The sequence below is a fragment of the Rhinolophus sinicus genome, linkage group LG05 (assembly GCF_036562045.2).
Source record: "Rhinolophus sinicus isolate RSC01 linkage group LG05, ASM3656204v1, whole genome shotgun sequence".
Taxonomy (NCBI): Eukaryota; Metazoa; Chordata; class Mammalia; order Chiroptera; family Rhinolophidae; genus Rhinolophus; species Rhinolophus sinicus.
Window position 1 is genome coordinate 12,295,511 of NC_133755.1, and position 21,690 is coordinate 12,317,200.

The following is a 21,690-nucleotide window of genomic DNA, read 5'->3' on the forward strand; positions in this document are numbered from 1 at the left end:
TATGATTCTTCCTAAGAGGACTCCTACTCGACAGGGACAAGTCACATCAGCCATGGGAACTGAACTTTAAGTCCTCCCGAGAATAGATGGGGAAACAGGGCTGTGTGACTTTACCTCCTTCCAGGCTTTTCTGGAGCCGACCTCCTTGTGGGGTCCTGGGGCCTCTCTGCCCAGGTTGCTATAGTGCGATTTCACTCTGTGGGGGCCGCTCCAGGCGGGGGCTTTGCCGTGGAAGCAGCCAGAAGCTGCTGTCCAGCTGGCAATATGTGGATTCTCAGGCCAAGGCCATGTGTAAATCACCCATAAAATCACTCTCTTGCTCTCCACCCAGCTCTAATGGACCCCACAAAATAATTTATGAAGCCCAAGTGGGGAAGACTTCATCCACCACCCAGGGCCATAAAGCCCAGCGTCTCCTGGTTGCTCCCCCAGCGCCCCATGGGCCACAGGCTGGAACACTCATGTGCTTCCAAGTTCTAACACAAAGGGACTGTTTCACTTCTGGGAAGGCCTTTCTGGCAAGGCCTGAGTATCACAGCTTCAGAATAAGGACATGGGCAGAAGCTCGGGCTCCCAGAGCCATGTGTCATCATCACTACCCTCAGGATACAGAGCAAAGACTGACCTACTCACATAGCATTTCATCAATCTTTCCAAGGTATCTGTTTTATTATGAAAATCAAAGCGATGCCTATCTAGAGTTACAAAGTCAAATAACATACAAAGTTATCCAGTGAAACAGAAAAGGCCCTCCTCTAACATCGACGAATCATCTCATGAGTAGTATATTCCAGTCCCCACTCCACAGATGCAGAAACTGTAGGAAGAGAGGTCAAGTGGCTCGCCCAAGGTCACTCAGCTGGTCTGCCATGGAGCCAGGCCCTCTGACCCCCGGAGATGACTGGTCCCTCGAGATGGCACTTGCTACACTCTGCACCCCAGTGCTGGGAGGTTCCAAGTGTCTCCTGTCTGCTCCTGAGACCCACACAAGCCCTGATGCTCTGCTCACCCTATAGAAAATGGCAGCAGAAATGGTTTCTGGTCCTTCCCGTATAGGCACGGGGCCTGACAGCCTGCATCTCACCCACCAATGGGCCCCTGTGCTCCCGGCTCCTCACGCAGCTGGCTTCCTCTGACCCCACACGCTGACCGGGTCTGAGCTAAGGTCAGTGCGACATGGGAAGGGAGAGGGAGAGCTGGCACCTGGGGCCTGGGGCCTTAGCAACAATAGCAGACTCAGGGGAGAGCAAGACGCACAATGGTTGCTTGAATGTCAAGAATCAAGAAATGAGCCCCTCATTTGGGGCACAAATTGACATGTAGCACTCTAGCAGGCCAGGAGAAAGGCAGCCTGGATACCACCGGGATCTGAGCACCTGCTAGAGAAGCGGACGCCACCCCAGTCACGGCAGAAAGAAACCTGTGTCATCTGCACCTGGCCCAGCCAGAGCTGTGTGACCTGGGACAAGTCCCAGAAAGCACCCAGAATTCGAGGGATATTGAAATTTAGGAGAGCCCAGGATAGAACATCGCATGGCCTAAAACAGTCACAGAGATGAGGAGAAAGTCTCTCTATGATCAAAAAATTCTCCCCACCCCAGCACAAGAGTCCGCTGAAAGCTGCCGCCCTGACGAGCAACCATCCTCAGTTACCTTAAATACTTCCTCCAAGGACATTCACACCCCTTCAAGTCAGCTAATTCTTTGATTGAAATTTGTATTTTTTTGAAAGTTTTTTATTATTATTATTATTACACTAGAATCTACCTTTTGTAATTTCTACTAACTGGCTCAAATCTAGTCTCTTAAAGCAGCGTTTTACTACTTTTTTTCCATCAGAACATGTAACTGATGACTTCCAAATGCATATCCATGGGCATTCATTCATGCAATCATTCAACACATTTTATGGAGTGATCAGGGAAGGCTTCATTGAGTAGAGACCTCAAAGGAGGGAGGGAGCAGGCAAGCCACACAGAGGGAGCAGTAGGTGCAAAGGCCCTGAGGCAGCAAAGGCTGGGGCACAAATGGCCTGGGCTTCAGCACAGGCACGATGCTGTGGAGTCCAGGTTAACTCCACCCTGAGCTTTCCACTCCATAAAGAACTGGAAACACAAGGAAAGGAGAAGGACGTTTTAGAGATGAACCTTGAATCTGCCCTCACTTCTTTTTAAAGTACACACGTACTTTGTTATTAGCAACAGATGATGCTGGCAACACACCTAACAGCGAGGACGACTCCCCGAGGCATGGCTGCACTGTGTTGAGAGCACTCTCCTCCACAGGACAACCAACCCAGCCTTCTCTTTGGGGAAGAGGAGCGAGCACTCACCTCCCTCACTGTCCTCCTGTCCTCCACTGAGAACCCACTCCAGCCTGTCTAGGCCAATTAATCAGTCTCCATCCTTTTCTAAATCATGATGTGCGGCTCACAACACGAAAGATGGAGAAAAGGCACGCTGCGTATCCGTTCACACACAACTCAGGTTGCCTTAACCCAGACGTGTGACCTGCACGTTAGGGAGTCAGCGCACGGGCCTTCCTCCCCTTCGCATCCACGTCACCTCCAATACCAGAAACATGTATCACTCGGATTGTTTCCTTTTTTTTTATAAGATGTTCCCAAGAAAATCTGTATTTAATTTATGGGCAATTTATAATGGAAATAGAGCATATAAAATGTATACAAATGTATAGGGCTGTATATAGGGCTGGGAAGGAGACAGTCGAGCTTAATGATAATTAACGTGAAGGGTCTCTTCCCGGCTGCCAGGTACTCGTTTGGATTGTCCGGACTTTCATTAAACTTAAACCAGAAAGGGCTCAGGGGCGGAGGTCCAAACATTCCTCAAGTCTACGGAGGACGGCAGGACACGGAGCCGACGACAATACATTTCACCAGGATTGCCAAAGCCTTGTTTAAGTTTAGAAGATGCCTGTATTGCATTACTCGGACAGAGGCAGCCAGCCTGTGCACCACAATCAATTTTCCGGAAAAACAAAACCATTTCCAACCAAACCAACCCCAAAGCAACATGAGGCCGCAGGGTTTGCAAAGCGGTCAGCAGGTACCGGGACGGCCATCTGTCCCCACCCCTGGCTCTTCAGCCTCCAAAGGCTGGATGGCCGCTGCTCCCAGCGCGGGGCCGCCGGGCTCGAGTCAGAGAAGAGTTGCAGAGAACCTCAGAGTTGCCAAAAGCTATTTCTAGGGGACTTTGATCAACTGATGCTGTAATCTCTGAAGGGAAACATACTTCATTTAGAAGGTATTCTTTGGTGTCATGCCCAAGGAGAAGGCACACTTGTTTTTGGAATAACGCAGTTCTCTCTCTCTCTCTCTCTCTCTCTCTCTCTCTCTCTCTCTCTCCCTCTCTCTCGGCCATGAGCACTAATTGCAATGGGGCACAAACAGCATTGCTGAACACAGTGAGAGATCATAGAACATTCTGTCGGCCAGAAAAGCATGTTTTCGACAATGCCCAATTAGGAGCCAAATCCTAGATGGCAACAATACCACAGCCTAAGGGCCAAACCCCAGGCTCCAGCCTCCCCCCCTCTGGCCTCCCCCAGACTCCACCTCTGAGGATTCCGTGTCTCTGCCCTCATTTAGGGTGCGACTCCATTGTGAGGCAGGCGGGCCCCCCTAACACACATACGGGTCCTTCGAATCCCCTCAATACTATGGTGAAGGGTGGTACATTTAAATAAGTTTTTCCTGGCATATTCTAACACGGCTTAGATCATTTACCTCATTTTTCAACAATGAAAAGATTAAACAGTTGTTAAGGGTTATAAAATGATTTAATATGCTATTAAGTGGAGATGTAAACTATCAAAGTTTAAGTTTCCAGAGAGAGACTTAAATATCAATTATATTTCCATCCAATTTGTATGCAGCTGCCCCCACACCCCCTCCCAGAAGCCCACATCAGAAACAGTCCCTGTGCCTCCGTGGGGACACACGGACCCCTCCAAAGGTAGCGTTGACAACCCAGTTCCTGTGTGCTGTTTCCATGAGAACTTGTCATGCACAGGGAAACTAGGCTCAGGCTGTTCAAAACACTCTTTTTTCCCCTTGAAAGAGAGAATCAAACCAAATTTTGGAGAAATTTCTGAGGATATGTGTTTGTGCTGAATGATGGGAAAGGACCGTTAAGTACCTTATTTGAAACCAGAGTAGGACGCTAACTTCTGAACTCTCACTGGTTTTCACTCATTCACCGCTGGCAACATTTCAAAGGGTAATTTTTTTATTTTTTTTTTCAAATTACCTTGTAAAGGCAAAATGAAAAAGAATGTTTTTCTTCATCTGTCTCCTCTCCTAGCGTTAACTTTTTAAAATACTAGTTCTTCACTCTCACTTTACTCCCCAAACAATTCAGCCTGAAAACCTGCAGCCCCTGATAGGGCCATTGCCTCAATTTGCATAGCGGCCGGTTTACATCATTAGTGGGAGCAAAGCGTGCGTTCTGCCTCAGCTCACCTCCTGGCCCCTGGACAGATTCCGACACTGTGGGCCCCCTCAGGAGGATGAGTCAATCACCCACTTTATCAATTTCAACCGCAAGAGGGAAGTCAAGGCCCCGCTGTGTGAGGAACTCTGGGTCAGTTTTCATAGAACACAGATGTACCCTCACCTTCCTGTTGTCTCTTTCCCAGTTCACTCCAACTAGAGGAAATCACAGAAGAATGGCACCAGGCAGGCAGGCTCTGCAAACTGCCGTGTGGTCAAACTAGGCTTCCTGTCCTGGTCAGACCCCCAGGCCCGCACCTCCCTCCACTCAGCCCCAGCAAATCTTTAAATATGACGAAGAAGGAATCTAGCGGTGGGAAGCAGTGAGACCCGGCTCCTGATAAGAGTCTTGGGGAATCAGCTGAAAGAACACTTGGAAAAGCTGTTTTGCAGAGTGACTATCTCCCCTAACTACTGCTACCCAATGTCCAAGGAACCAGAGAGTCCCTATCAGGGCAAGATTTGATTGCAATTATTAAAAAGTGCACATTCCATGCTTTTCAAGGATTATGCAGACTTCCCAAATTAACAGTACATCAAAATGGCCCAAACATGGAGTTTCTCACGCTACTTAATCATACAGTGTAGTTTATCCCTTACAAGAGGAGCGTGCCTGGCTGGGCGTCCGCTGCCACGCTCAGCACAGCAGCCCCTGGTGCATGATTAAGTGATTTTCTGAGTGGGGCTCACAGTTACTCACGAGACAAATGAAGCAAGTTTCAGTGTGAGGATGGCTTTTTTTTTTCCTTCTCAAAGAAGAAAGCCGTGCATGTGCACAAGGCAAGCATGGAGTTGTTGATGAGTCTTGAAGCAAGAGGCTTTCCACACCCACTGTGTGTGCAAAGACTGAGCTCACAGTTGGCTTCTCAAAGCCATGACACCTGAGTGGCCAAGTGTGAGGCCCACGGGGCTGGTGAGAAGCAGCCTGGTGACTTCCAACTTTCTCCTTCTCTTCTTCCCCCTTCTCGCACCAGTCTGCTACGGATAAGGGACTCCAGGGGCAATTCCTTTTCACTTGTTTTTTGTTTCATTTTTTCCAACGGTGCTCCCGGGCAGCTTGTGATTGGTGGGGGGATGGAGGGCGTCAGGAAGAGCTTGAGCCCTTCCTTTTGTTATCTAGCCCAGCCTGCCGCACCTGCCAGGCCTCTGGCACCAAAGGACGGGCATGCATCTGGTGAGGTGGAACCTGGTTCTAGAAGGAATCAAGGTGTATCAGTCAGTGCATCCAGACCATCTTTGCCAGAAGCCACGGTAGATTGATGCCATTAGAAGGTCTCCTCTCCTGTTTCTGAAGAGTTGAGTCCCCAGTGCTCTTTCTGTAGCAGAAAGGTGCTTTAGCAAAGGCAGGGGTACAGGGGTGGATGGGGTGTGGGGAGAGCTGCAAGCATCGGCAGAAAGCCGTCCTCCAGAGCCACACGCTCCGTCCTCCCGGAAAGGTGGCCCGCACACATCTCGATGGTAGGTAGGAAGGTAGACTCATGGTTCTGTGACGTGAGATCAAACCCTAAGTCAAAGTGATCCAAATTATGCTGTTCAGCGCTTCAGTCACTTTGGGCCCTTTGAAAACTTATTTGGGGTGCGACAAATGGTGGGGGCAGGACTGGGGAGTTGGGATCCCTGCAGAGGCAGATGAACTGAGGGCTCTACACCTCGGAGGGGTCCTAGCTGGGGTCTCCAGGGCCCTCCGCCACCTGCCCAGGTTTGTCCCACCAGCAGAGCACCTGCGAGCCTCAGAAGGAAAGCCTGCACCCTCTTGGGGCTGCAGGGGCCCAGATTTCCTGACAAGAAGTTTCTAGAAGTGACTGCAGGTTTCTCTCCTTACCAAGGGCATCCAGCAAGGCTGAGTGCTCTCCTGAAATGAACTGAGCAAATACTAATTGTTAAAGTTAGACATTATGTTAAAAAGAAAAGAAAAATGGAATCAAACTGATGTTTTGCATATATGGGGCTATAAAAGTTGCCCTGAATGCTCTTTTCTCCAACAGTCGGCCTCCTGCCAGGAGCAGAGATGGTAGCAGGCCTTGCCTTCCCTGCCTGGCCGCTGTGCACCAGAGAAGCTTCCTGAAAATCGAGTGACAGAGGAAAGGTACATGAAGGGTCCCTGGTGCACCCCAGAATCCATAGCGCCATTTGAAAGATCCAAAGACACCGCCGCCCCACTGGTTACTTGACACACCTCGGCTCCCAGGAAGCGCTTCCAGAATCCGCAGGCAGACCTCGTACCATTCTCCTCCCCCGTTCATGCACATATAGCACCGAAGCCTCAGGTGACCCCCACACGAGGGGACTGAGGTGACGGGTCACGCTGGCAGGAAGCCCATTTCTCCCAACTCAGCCATCTTCTTTCTCACACTGGGCACATGGGCATGTGCACACACTCACACTCACACGTACACACACGCACATTCTCTACACTCACAATCACACACATACACACACTCACACACTCACACTCACATATATGCATATCCTCATACACACACACACACACACACACACACACACCTCTGTGAGTGATGGTCCCTGACACACCCTGGTGGCTGCTTACCCGCAGCCCCTGCTTCCAGAAGATCCACGACTCCCTCAGTTATTTCCGGGGGGAGAGCAAAGGGCAGCACTGGGATCTAAATACTATAAATACCGGATCGCCACACTCAGATCATCTTGTTTCAGTGCAGCCACAATCCCATGACCCTTCATTAGTCTCAAAACCATTCTTGTCATATAATATATGAACTATGCATAAACAACTCTGGGTTCTGAAGGGTTTCCTAAAACTAAGAGAATTTCAGCCATAACACTGACATTTTGTTTCTGGAAGTCAAAGCTTGGGAACAGTGGAAATAAAGTCCATCGATTTATGAATTGCATTTCTGCACATACTTCAATTCCCAACGCTGTGGGGGAACAGAAACGTGATCTTGTTTCCAATGGTTTGCGTGGAGACCAGCGACTCTCGTCCCAAGCTCTCCAAATGAGGTTCCTGCTGAAACCTAAGTGACCCAATACTTCAGGAAACGGCAAGGACACACCCAAGCAACAGGGCCTTGCTAATTGCTCCTGGGAAATGGGTGCCCCTGCCACAGCCCAGTCATGACAGGAAGGGTCAAACGTGTCAGAGATGCTGAGAGAGGTGGCCAAGGCTTCTCCAGGGACCCCAGCTTCTCAGAGGCCAGGTTTGCATCCATTATAAACGAGTACTGGCCACACTCCATGGGGACTGGTTTGTGCTTGTGTGTCTGCCTGTCCCCTGACTGTGACCTTCTGCAGGCTGGGGACAGATCCCCAATGCCCAGCAAGCTAGAGGCCCTGCCAGTATTTGCTGAATGATGATGGGGGGGGGGGGTTTTTAAATGATTCCAGGGAGGCAAAGAAGGAGTGCCTTCCGGTGTGGAGGGGAGGGATGAGAGAAACCGGGCAACGTACAACAAACAAGGTGGGATTCGGGTCTGGACACAATAGTAGGACTTCAGCAGGCAGAGCTAGCAACGAGGACAGGAGAATATTCAAGGTGGGGGGGGAACCGTGGGGGGGGGTCAAAGCAAAGGGGGCAGGGCCTGGAGTGTGCAGAGGGAAGAGCTGGAAGTTCAAGGTGATGAGAAGGGAATCGAGAGGTGGGGTGCAGCAGTTAGGATAAACAGACCCACGGTTATGTTTTCTGTGCTGGAAGGGCTCCGGGAGGGCCTGGGGGGACAGCCTGCTGCCCTCACGTCCCATGTTTACTCCTCCCTGGGCACCTCTGTCTGCAGGGTTCCCTCAGCCAGGATGCCCCTTCCTCCAGGACAAACCCATCCATCCCTCAAAGCTCCGCTCGACCTCCACCTCCTCCAGGAAGCTCTCCCTGAACTCCTCAATGGACAACTCCCTTCTTCCTCTTCTGCTTCAATTTCTACTGCACTCAGTCTGTTCTGCCCAGCCCAGCCACCAGCTCAGGGCCGTGACAAGATGGAGTAAGCATTTCACAGTATCCCCAGAGTGGACCACATTTTTCTGGATAAGGACCACTTCCTATACCATGACCGTCCCCCATGATGTGGCTTGTCCCAGGCCAGGCAGCCAGACTGCAGGGAGGGACGTGCCAATCCTGAGGGAGACTGGCATGGGAGGGGGCCAGCCAGCCAGCCCACTCCTACTCACCAGGGACTCTGCTCGCTTTCCCAGCCCTTGGCCCAGCAGCCAGAGCTTCTAGCCCCTCCTTCAAGGCTCCTAAAGAAAGAGAGCTCTGCACCTGGGAGGGGCCCTGGCCAGGGGTCCCCAGTCCCCTTCACTGCCTGCCTAGGTTTGTTCTACCAGCAGAGCAGCCACACCTTCTGCATCACCTCCCAAGAACCCTTCGGGTCCCCTGCCTCACGAGCCTCCACAGCTAAGGACCACAGGTCACCACTCATTAAAGCCAGGCAGTGGGTCCTGCCTGGTGCCAGTACTTTCTCGACATTATCACATCCAGCCAGCCCCACTCCCAGGAGGCCAACGGAGCTGGCCTGCCAGTGCCATCCATCCCCAGGGACAACTTGCCTGGTCAGAGTGGCTGAAACAGCCCTACCCCAGGGAGCAATCCCACTTTCATGAGGACAGAGCAGAGCTGGCAGTTGGCGCTGGGCAGAGCTCTGGTCTTGGTCCTTCCCACTGCGAATGGAAGTGGGAAGACTGGCTCTTGCCTGCATGGCTGGGGTGAGAGGAGGGCCTGCACAGGGTCCTCCACCTGTGAGGAAGTCAAATCCAGGCTTGTGCCTTCAAGTGCCAGTAGCATGGACACAGGCTCCAGGACTCGGCCCCTCGTCACAAGGAAAACACACACCATGTTTAATGGATTACTTAGGGGCAAAGCACTCGCATGATAAACACATTCTTCATTCAACAAAGGGTCCTCTTCGGGAGTTAACAAACTCCTCTCGAATACTTAGCGATCCGGGCGAGTGACGTGAGGCCTTTCCCTGGGATCACACCACCTGGGTGTCCGTCTCTCACCCTTAGTCTGAGTCAGCTTCCTCAGCTTGCTGTCCCAATGCCTCCTGGTAGAATTCAGCTTCCTGAAAGAACAGGTTCTATGGGGACTGAGACAGTGGTCATTTTGGAGCAAGGGCCATGATACGAGGCTGAGAAGAATGAGGAAGACAAAGGGCTGAACAAGGAGATGAAGGAGGCGAGCCGGCAGGTCACGGGAGGAGGCCCAGAGGACGAGCCGAGGATCCGAACCGGCCTTTCAGACTTGGGCGCTGCATCGGTGCGCTAGGGCTGCCGTCACACAGCACCACACACTGCCTGGCTTCCCTGTAGAAATGTACTGCCTCCCAGTTCTGGAGGCCAGAAATCCGAGATCAAAGTGTCGGCAAGGTTGCTTCCTTCTGAGGGCTGCCGGGGTGCATCTGTGTGTGACGGCCACGTGTGGCGTCACGGCGTGTAGAGGCATCAGCCGCTGTCTGCCTTCATCTTCACTGGGAGTGCTCCCTCTGTGCTTGTCTGTGTCCAAATGTCTCCCTTTTATAAGGACACCATCATATTGGATCAGGGCCCACCTTAGTCCAGTATGACCTCATCTAACTACTTACATCTGCAACAGCCATGTTTCCAAATAAGGTCCCATTCTGAGGTACTGGGGGTTAGGACATCAGCACATGAATTTGGGGGGGACATGATTTCACCTATAACAGGCACTTTTCTGGCGTGGAACTGCCCAGAAGAGAGCAAAGCTGAGTGACCTTGAACAAGACACTCCCCATCTGACCCTCCATCTACAGCAAGGACATGGTGTGTCCCTCCCTTCCCACCTGCCCCCCCCCACCCCCAGCATGTTGAGAGAGCCCATGCGGACAGGCCTGCATTCTGCAGGCATCAGGGCAGTGGTAGTATTTCGGCAGCAACTGGCCTGACTAGATCTTCAAGGCACTTCCAATCCCTCAGAAAAGGTCATGGGTGCAAAAGTACCAGCCTGACACGAAGAGCCCTGGAGACTTAAATGGGTAAGCCTCAGAGACCACAGGAGACCGCCACAGAAACGCATTCCATTGAACTATTCCAGTAAGTTCCTGATGTTGCCTACAGTTGGTATTTTCAGGGGCCCACAGCGCTATCTCCGGCCTCAGGACACACAGCCTTCCCAGCACAGCCAGACAAGGAGCGTTCCTCCCAGCGCCAATCACAGGCCAGCACACAGTAAGCCCTCAAGGAGCCAGAGCCTCCAGAAAGGGAGAGCCTCTCGTGGAGCGATGGCGACACCTAGTGGCCATGTGGAGAATGGCATTCTCAGGCCCTGTGGCTGAGACACCCGGTGAGAATGGGTACACGTTAAGTGGTTGTGTTCCATTTGAATCCCACATCCCTGGACTCAAAGTTGAGACTCCAGGTGCTAGGAGGGACACCAAGTCTTCCTCCACTTTCCCAGGGCAATGTGACCACTTGAACAGCTATTTAAAAGAACCAAACGATGCACAAGAGTGAGGCAGCTGAGCCCTCAGGTTCAGACCACTGATACCAACTGAGAACAGTCAGGGTTCCGCCCTCTCCCACCGCCCCCCTCAGCAGGGCTCCCAGGCACCTCCCAGCAGGCCCAGCGTCAAGTAGTATAAGGAACTCAGTGCGACCTGAGTTCCAGGCCCACTCTGCACCGGGACCAGGACAAGCCCCTGCCCCTGCCTGGACTCACATTCCTGGTCCCTGAAGTGGGGGAATGATGGGGTGATAGTAAACCACTTCTGAGTGTATTCGTGGCTCAGATGTCTTTTGGGTCATTATGAACAACTTACGCTCAGCCCTGAGCCTTGGTGTCAGAGCTGGGTTCAAATCCTGCCTCTGCCCCTAACCAGCTCTGTGGTCTTAGGCAATTCACTTAACTCCTTAACTCTTACCTAAAACAGGTTTTTGAAAGAACTTACCTCACAAGGTTACCAAGAAGATTCGATGATACTGGGCACGGAAGCACCCCTGTCCTGTAACAGGTGCTCAGTAGCAGCAGCCTCTTATTTTAGCGTCTGCTCTAGTGCATGTGTCTAAGACAGCCCATGGAATCGAGTCATGATGAACGCAGAGAAGACATCTGCTTCCGCTGCCCTTCTGCAGAGCCTCCTGGCCCTGGGCCCCACACAGCGCTGATCACACACCCCCATACAAGCTGCCCGGGGCCACTCTCTGACTGCCTCAGGATCAAGTCCACATTGATTCCACCCAGCTTTCCAGCCAGGAACCCCAATTATTCCTCCGGGAAGCTCCTCTGCACCATTGCCCTCATCCCCACCTCTCGAGCTTCCTGGAGAAGCCTGGAAAAGCCCAGAGAAGAGCAGGATAGGACCCCTCTGCTCTCTTCTTGCTCGGCTGACTCAAGGCAGAGCCCTGAAGCCCAGGGACAGGGGACAGAGGAGGGGACCCTGCCAGAGCCAGGCTCAGAAGCACTCAGCAGAGAGGAAGGAAAGGCTCCAGAGAGAAGAGACGTGGTTATTACTGCAATAGATGGAACGAACTGGCCAGCACCCCACTTCCTTAGGCAGTGGGTGTCAAGGAAATCTGAGTTTCAAGCCCTGGGAGCCCCTACTGAACCCTTTTGCTGGGGGTGGGGGGTGGCAGCATTCCTGTTGCGCTGGGGGCTCAGACACTGCCCGAGGCCCAGCCTCCCTGTGTGACTGGAGACCACCCTCCCACCAAATGTCATCATCAGCCCACCAGTCTCAGAGCTGGGCACAGCCTGGGATAAGCCCAAAGGGTCTTTCAACTCAGTGACCTTAGACAAGGGAAAACAGAGGCCCTAAGCCTTTAGGGGAATGGCCCAGAGCCAGGAGCCAGTAAGTGGTAGGCGTAGGTGCTATCAAGTTTAATCGTATTGCATTTGACCTAATATATCCAAATACGTCATCATTCTGACACCTATTCAATATAAAAAATTATTCATGAGATATTTTACATTCTTTTTTGTACTAAGTGTTCAAAATCTGGTACATACTTAACACAGCATATCTCAATTTGAACACTAAATTTTCATCAAAAATATTTGATCTGTGTTTAGATTTTATAAATTGCAGCTGGGAAAGGCATCACATACTTTAAATGTGAGTTTGTTGTTCCAAACACCCTTTAAATTTTTCACACCACTGAATTGAGTATCTTTTAAAATTTAAACTAATTCAAATAAAATTTAAAATTCAGTTCCCCGTAGAGATCCAAGATGGCGGAGTAGATAAACACTGTGCCTGCGTCCTTCCATGAATACATTAAAATTACAATTAAATTATAGAAAAATCAACCTGGAGAACCATCTAACATCTAGCCGAACAGAAGTCCTATGACTGAAAATATAAAGAAGCCACACTGAGACTGGTAGGAAGGGCAGAGACACAGAACAGGCCCCAAACTGCCATGTGACAGTTCAGAATCAGGAGGGATATCTCAGCAGCAGAGGTTCCCCCATGAAGGAGCAAGGAACTTCAGGCCCCCACAATAGGCTCCCCCACCCGAAATACTGTTGCCGAGAAAAAGAGCCCCACAAGATCTGACTATAAAAAACAGTGGGGATTCTGACCATCCGGGTGGGACAGAAAGCTTCAGGAAACTCAGACGTCCTCTTAAATAAACGGCCCAAGTACAGCCTCACTCGCACGCAGGCACTCACCTTGGGCTCTGGTGGAGGGACAGTGATTCAGGAGGCCTCGGAGACATACAGGGAGCAGATGAGGTGCATGGCTTCAGGGGAGGACAGGAGGACAGTTGGCATTTGCCCTGTGTGAGGTCCTTCTCCCCTGTAGCCGCAGGCGGGCACCATTTTTCCTGTGTTGAGCCCGCCCCCAACAAGGCGAAATCTGAATCTGATTGGCCTGGTGAGCATTGCTGCTCCATCCTGCTGACTCACTGAGACCCCACCCCACCCAACTCCCCCAACACCTGGAGGCACTTTCTTGGCAAGCAGCCAGACCCACCCACATTGCGCTCTTTCTTAGAGAACTATTGAAGTCTGGCAGGCCCTTGACAGGTGGCAACTGGCCTCCAAGTGCTCTGAGACTTTTGCCTAGTAGCTCCAGGCTCAGCACTGGCACCAAACCAGAATTTACATTAACCTGCTGACCACAACTCTTCCCACTCTAATGACTCCCTGAGACTCTGCCACACCCAAATTACATACCAAACCAGGCTCTATCAGCAACTGAACCTTACGGGAGCCAGCAGATAGCAGCAGGCCCAGGGTGTCCTTGGGTTTTGCAGAGGTACCTCAGGCCCAGTACAGGTGGCACCCGTCCTCGGTTTGTAGCATGGCCTCTCTCACGTACCTCCAGGTTTTGCACAGGCAGGAAACAACCACGGATCACTTTGTAGCTCCTACCAGGTAATCTCTGAACAGTAACAGGCAGTGAGTGATGTGGGCCTGCACCGCAGCCCCTCCTAAGAGGCCCCAGCACCAACATACTTGGAGGTTGGCTTCAGATCACAGCAGAATACCACCCAATTAGCCCTACAAGCGGCACACACAAAGGGTGGTCTCAACAGGCACCAGAGCCCGCTGGGTCGAATCCCACTCAGTGGGGTAAGTCCCCACACAGCAGCCCGTATGCTGTGACATGGCCAAACCTAGCCAGTCAGCCTAAGGGTCAATCCCAACCACTAATGTGCCAAAGCAATCAAGGCTCAACTATAACAGGAGGGCATGCACAACCCACACAAGGGACTCTCCTGGATCACCTGGAGCAGGTGACCAGGGAGACTGTGCCACTGGGCCCCACAGGACACCTACTACATAAGACCACCTGCAAGACTGGGAGATATGGCAGAGCTACCTAATACATAGAAACAAACACAGAGAGGCAGCCAAAATGAGGAAACAAAGATATATACCCCAAAATTAAAGAACAGGAGAAAAATTCAGAAAAAGAACAAAATGGAGGTAAGCAACCTACCAGAGACAGAGTTCAAAACAAAGGTTGTAAGGATGCTCAAGGAACTTAGTGAGAACTAAGAACAAAGAAATAGCAAGTCTTCTCCAGAGTACCTCACACCTTGTTTGTCTCCACATTCTTCCTGGCAGCTGCAGAAAAGATAGTAACCTGTTGGAGGTAGACTTTTACCCCGTCTCCCAGAGTGAAAGAGTCCTGTACCCGTGCTTGGTCAAGAGGCTGGTGGTGAAGCATGTGGCATCCGGACCCAACGAGGTGAGCTCTCGGAGAACCAGAAAGGGCCAAATAGGAATCTAGACTCCCAGTTACATGGAAAGTTTGGGGATACTGCACAAAGTCCCTGGGAGCCACAGGCCCTGATACATCTTAGGTTTTTTTGGAAGAGATGTGGCTCACACATACTGCTTGCTCAATTGATATCAATGTCCAGAGGTCAAGCCCAACGGATGGTAACTAATAAGTGAGATTAAGCCTGGTGGAAGAAGTCTGGCGTAAGTTGGCCCTCTAGCTGACTCTCTCGTTAGCCAGTTAGTAGCCATGTGACCTGGACCAGTCATTTCTCTTTGTTGAGCTTCACTACCTTTCCTGCAAAATGAGGACTTGACGCTCATTAAGGTTATTGAACTTTCAAAGTAGTGATAAAGCATCTAATTCACAGACTTCCTATTCAGGGGTCTCCACTGTTCCCCACTTCTGTTCTCAGGTATACTGCACTGCCTGACTCAAGTCTGCCTCCTCTTGGACCCTAATGGGCATTGCCCAGGCTGGAGGGTGTGAGAGCCCAGCCCTACCACACTGGATAATAATGGCTCTGAGAAGTTCCACCCAATGGTCCAGCCCATAACCATCTCCACCTCCCCCTCTCATTGCTCCACATGAACCCAACGTTCTGAGAGCTGCTTCAAGTCCTGACCAAACTATAACTGACCCTTCTGCGTATCTCTCAAAACGGCACTCTGCATATCACATTTGGTTCTCTTGGCCTGAGAACCTGTTGAAGAGGCCTTCCCTGCATATCTGGGTGAGTTCTGAAGTCTCTTTGGCCAAAACCACCAGGCTCTCACCCATCAAGTCTGGCTGGTGTCTGTCTATGCTAATTTGCAGGCATTTCATGAGACATTTAACAAGTCTGGTTCTCCTCCCAGAAGAAGGAAGTCCTGGAGAAAGTCCACAGGAACCCAGAAATCTTAGTCTTCCTGCGTCAGTGACTCCCTCACCCACATCTACCTTGAACTTCAGCCATGAAAGTATACTCGACCATCTGGCCGCGGTTCAGTGACCCTGGGGGTTATGTGCCTGCTAGACAACAGGTCAAAATCTGAGAGTGAACTTTAGAAAGCATGTCATTTGAAACCCCTGGCCACCCTGAGAACGCTGTCCTTTTCCTCCTCAGAAAACAGCCCTTAAAGGTCCTGCCCATGGGCCTGGTGGCTATGTGCTTCCTCGTCACAGTGGTGGTCACTGTGCTGGCACTGCCCAAGATGGCACGTACGTCATTCCATGAGTGACAACAGATTTCAAGTATAATAAACACATATGACCAAGCAGATGTTGACCCCGCTGTCCTGTCAGTGGAGCTCTGTTTCAGGGATCTCGTCCCCTGCCTCAAACGAGGGAGAATTCTTGGTGTTCCACAGCAGAGGCCCTCCAAGCTTGTTGCCCTAGAATTTGTTTTATAAAATGAGATGAATGCTTTCAGCCATGCTGTCTGGTTTCCTGTTAACGAGGAAGAAACATAGGGACAAGGATAGTTACCATATCCTACAGTCCTTTCGTGGAGGAGAAAACTGCCCAGAAACTGAGTTCTCCATGAGCACTCCCACAGCTCACGCCATCTGTCACCGCTGCCTCACGAGTCTGCCTGACCTGCTAGGAGCACAGCCATGTTCTACACGGCACTGCTTGTTCAGCCCAGTTGCCCACTTTTCTACATGAGACTGTTTTCCAATAATGCCACCTTCTTCACCCCCAGGGGATCAATATTTACCTCCACTCTGGGAGTTCACAGAACACCCTAGGACTCTGAAGATTTTCTTTGGCACAGCTTTTTTCCTCCATACGCGATCTCATGGCCTTAGATGTAGGTCTATTGTTGTGGGGCCTTTCCTGGCCAGTGCTGAAGCAGTCTCTGAGGAGAGTGGTCAGAATGTGTCCCTCAGCCCCAATTACAGGGCTTGTCTCCTTTCCAGATCATGCTGTAATGGGCAGAGCCCTCAGCTCAGCCCACACTCTCCTTCCTGGCCCATGTAACTGTCTCCAAAGGGCAATGTTTCTCAGTCTGAAAATGGGTGGTCCATCTTGTTAGCCCAGCTGAGTATCATGGGTTGGTTAGCTGTCAGGGCCAGGATGGGGGATTGGAGGGGGACTCTTGGCCTTGGTGATAAAGAGCCCTGGCCCCTGCTGAATCATAAAGGCTTTAAGATGCTGGCTTTTCCCCACTGAGGACCTCAGGCCCCCAGGTCATTATCAGGATTTTAGAAACACCAAGAGCTTCAAAGAAAAGGAAGAACACAGTTTAAGTGTTGGCTTACATAAAAGAAGACCCTTATAGGGCCACTAAGAAGATAGGATTTGCACGTAAAGCTTGTTGCAGCTGGACTATTGGGAGGGAGAAGAAAGGCTTACTCCCCCATTCCTGACACTTCCTTCCACGTGGAAGGAGCTCTATTAGTGTGACACCCAGCATCTCTCTAGCCTTGCCCTGTCTCCATGCCCTGTCCCTGCAGAGTGACTTCCCTGATTAGTGGGTTCAGAACTAAGCTGCAGAGCTGGGCCGTTGCCTCGCTTCCCTTACATCCTGGGAGTAGCCTGCTTTCAGCGTGCTCCTCGTGTCCTCCTCACCACGAGTGTCACCTGGATGGCAGCAGCAAGCCCCGTCCTCCCCCAACATAACAGTGCAGTGATGGGTGGGTAGGTTGTCCTAATTCTAAGGCTCTGTTGTTGGAAAAGTGTTCCACAGCCTCTAAACTATATCCTCCTCCCAAGAAGTTCAACATCCCCTCTAAATCTGCTTGCCTACATTAGCAGTTGGTTCAAATAGCCAGCTCCGTTTCCTGGGCCCCTCAAAACCCCAGCAAGCCTGGGCTGGGGAGGGCTGGCAGGGAGCAGCTGCTCCCACACTCTCCCCCTCCAAGCCTGCTCATGGACCTGGTTCTTGGATTCCATTAAACTTGTATCCTTAAAATAAAGTTCCTTTTGACTTGAACCCATGTTTTTGATCTTTGCACCTAAACTTGCCCCAAGGCAGAAACAGCAGAGATTGGCTTTCCCAATGGCTGAGTCACTTGTCTTCCTGTGTATCACCCTCTCAGTCTGGGCCAGGCAGACAGCACTCTCCTGGTGGTGACTGGCGCTCCAGTCAAATGCTGTGTGATAGGAGCTGGCTGAGTAGCAGCCATCCTGAGGCCGTGGACTCCACGCCATCTCCATCCACCATAGAACCAGGGAGCTGGCTGCCTGCCCTGGCGCCTGGTGCCAATCAACTGAGCAAAGCGGGCCTGACTCAGGTCCTGTGGGGGCCAGTATGGCTCCCATCAAGAATGCCGGTCCCCCGGAGGGAATCGGGGGTGTTAGATTTATCCCAACTGATACAGGACTACCAGTCTCAAAACCAAGGAAGTCCTAGACAAACTGGACAAGTCGGTCACCCTAGATGGAGCTTAGGTGCAAGAAAAAGAAGGATCTGGGACTCTCTGTGAACTTTGACTCCAGTTTAATTTACATCTAATTTAAGTCAGGACTTATCCCTTTTGGTAAAACAGAAATAATGTGAATTTGGAAGGGATATCAGAAAGCTTAAATGAGCTCACATGGAGGATGGCAGGCATTTGCCTTCCTGGAAGGTTCTCTAACTAGTCCCCCACCCTACTCCCAGTAGCTTGCCTTCCTCTGTACCTTGGGTTTTATGGGAATTTGCCATTCTCCTTCCCATACTTGCAGGTCAAATTATAACCAGCATTTAAGTGGGTGGAAACACACTGTCGAGTCTCCTCTTCTCTCCCAAAGTTTTTGTACCAGCTTCCTTTCCTGCAGCCCCCAACTAGGGCCCCACAACTTACCTTTGCCTTGAGTGTGATTTTGGTATCTATATACAGAATGCTTCTCTGAGTTAGGCTTCTGGGCCTTTGCACGATTCATCATAGGCTGAGCTCTCATTCTGCAGGATGGTCCTGGGCAAAGAACTGGATCTTGAAACAGGTCTAAGTTTGGTGTCAGGATTAATGGAAACAAGCATAAACCCAGGTGCTTCACTACCTGGAAGTCACTGTTTTTCTTAAATCGAGAGTTTAAAAGGGCTGGTCCAATTAAACTCGTAGTTCTGTTGTTTGCCAACTGCATAACCTTTCAACCAGAACCTTCCCGTTTGTCTACAATAAAAGAGTATGGGGTGGAGGGCAAATAGGCAGCGCACAGAGGACTTTTTAGGGCAGTGAAAATACTCTGTATGATATTATGATGATGGGTGGATGACACCATACATTTGTCCACACCCATAGAATGTACAGCACCAAGCGTGGGCCCTAACGTGAACTATGGGCTTTGGGTGATTATGATGTGTCGATGCAGGGTCAGCCTTGGCAGAAAGTGTACCATGTGGTGAGTGACGTAATAATGAGGGAGCCTATGCATTATGCGGGGATAGGAGATGTCTGCATAATCTCTGTACCTGCGCCTCAGTTTTGTTGTAAACCTAACACTTCTCTAAAAATAAAGTCTTTTAAATAAACAAACAGCAATAAATAAAAATAAAATAGGTGATTTCTCAAATGCCCTTCAGCTCAAATGTCATATGACTCTGATTAAAATCATATGCCCATACACAGGACCGGAGCAGACACTTCTTCCAAGAAGACATACAAGCAGCCAACAGAAACACAAAAAAATGCTCAACTTTACCAGCTATTACAGAAACGCAAGTCAAAACCACAATGAGATACCATCTCACACTTGTCAGAACGGCTATCATCAACAAGACAAATAATAATAAGTATTGGAGAGGCTGTGGAGAAAAAGGAACCCTCATCCACTATTGGTGGGAATGTAAATTGCTACAGCCACTATGGAAAACAGCATGAAGGTTCCTCAAAAAATTAAAAATAGAATTACCATATGACCCAGCAATCCCTCTCCTGGGTATCTACCCAAAACATCTGAAAATACTTATCCATGAAGATACTGTGTTTTCCCGAAAATAAGACTGGGTCTTGTACCATTATTTCCCTGAAAATAAGACCAGGTCGTATATTAATTTTTGCTCCAAAAAACGCATTAGAGCGTATTTTCATGGAATGTCTTATTTTTTCATGTACAACAATCTACATTTATTCAAATACAGTCATGTCATCTTCTTCTGGAACATCGTCATAATGTCCTAATGCGTCCGTCTGGCTGACGATCTTAACTGGGACTTATTTTCAGGGTGGGTCTTATTTTGGGGGAAACATGGTATATATTCATTGCAGCATTATTTACGGTGGCCAAAACATGGCAATAACCAAAGTGTCTTTTGACAGATGACAGGATAAAGAAGATGTGGTATATATACACAATAGAATACTACTCTGTCATAAGAAAAGATAAAATACTGCCATTTGCAAAAACATGGATGCATCTTAAGATTATGCTAAGCAAAATAAGTCAGACAGAAAAAGTCAAGAACCATATGACTTCACTCATATTTGGGATATAAAACTGAAGGCAACAAAGGAACAAGACGAACAAATGAAGAGCAAACACTCATAGACACAGACAACAGTGTAGTGGTTACCAGAGGGGAAGGGTAAGGCGTAGAAGAGGGAAAAGGGGATCAAATATATGGTGATGGCAGGAGAACTGACTCTGGGTGGTGAACACACAATGCAATATATACATGATGTATTAAAGAACTATACACTTGAAACCTATATAATTTTACTAACCAATGTCACCCCAATAAATTTAATTTAAAAAATTATATGCCCATAAGCAATTCAAAAGGAATTATGTCCAGAAATTTGAAAGCCAGCAGCCAGCCCGAGGAGGAAGAGCACTTAAGCCCAGTACATTCAGCGCCGCGGCCTGGGACCGCTGGCCAGGGTGTTAAGTGATGGTGATGGAACCCAGCAGTGCTTTATGAGAGCCGTGAGGAGGAGGCTATACATTAGTCATGTCTGAAAATCCTTCTCGCGACATCGTAAGCCAGAAGAGCTAGTCACTGCTACTGGCCCAGATGAAGGACTTATTGATCCAGAAAAAGGAACGGTTAGCCAGCATTGCATTATTTGCTCAACAGCAATGACTTTTTCCAGGAAGGAAAACCCACATAAATCTATTGGAAACAGAAGTCTGGATCAAGTTACCCCGATGTGATAATTCAGTATTACCTATTATGCAAAATGATTTGGTATCCAAGGCCAAAGTGAGAGGAAACATAACGCCACCCCAAGAAACTCAAATCCTTGAGGGACTCAAGAGAACAAAGGGAAGTCTTCCTGCATCTACCCTGCCCTCCTCTCCCCTTCTCCCAGCCCCCATATGCTTGAATAGAACAGACAGGCAGGAGACAGTGACCCGCTCGTTACCCCTGGACATCAGTCACCACATGCTTAGACCTGGGCTAAGTGCCAGAGACACACACACACACAGTTCCTGTTCTCAGGGTACCCAGCTTGGAGGGGGAGACAAACACACAGGAGATGAAAGAGCATGATTAGATACTTGGCTGAATGATACAGACAAGTGGTTCTCAAACTTGAGCGGACATCAGTCTCCTGGAGGGCTCCTTAAACCCTGAAGGCTAGACCCCACCTCCAGGGGGTCGTGTTCTGGGGCTCTGGGTGGGGTGGAAACGCTGAGTCCTGACCAGTTCCTGGTCATGCTGCTGTGGCTGGTCTAGAGACCACATCTGGGAACCAACGATGCAGACCAGTGCTTCCCACACCTTGTGTGCAGATGAACTCCCTCAGGAGCTTGTGGAAATGCTAACTCTCATTCGGTAGGTCTGGCATTGGGCCCGGAGTCTGCATTTCTAACAATCTCCCAGCTGATGCCAATGCTTCTGCCCTGTGACCACATTCAGTGGCAAAGGTGCTCCGTCCAGACTATAATGGAAAACTGAAGAATACGGAAATGAGATTGGGCTGATATTGGCACCGAAGGGTCAACGGTAGTTGGGACTTGGAGGAGAGGCAGGACTTCAATAAATGTGGGAAAGAGGGCATTCTGGGAAAGAATACCTTGAGCAGAGGCAGGGCGGTGGAAGTAAGAATAACAAGGGTAGGTCAGTGGACATTGGCCTTTGTCACCCTTGTCATGTGCTGGCATCAGTGA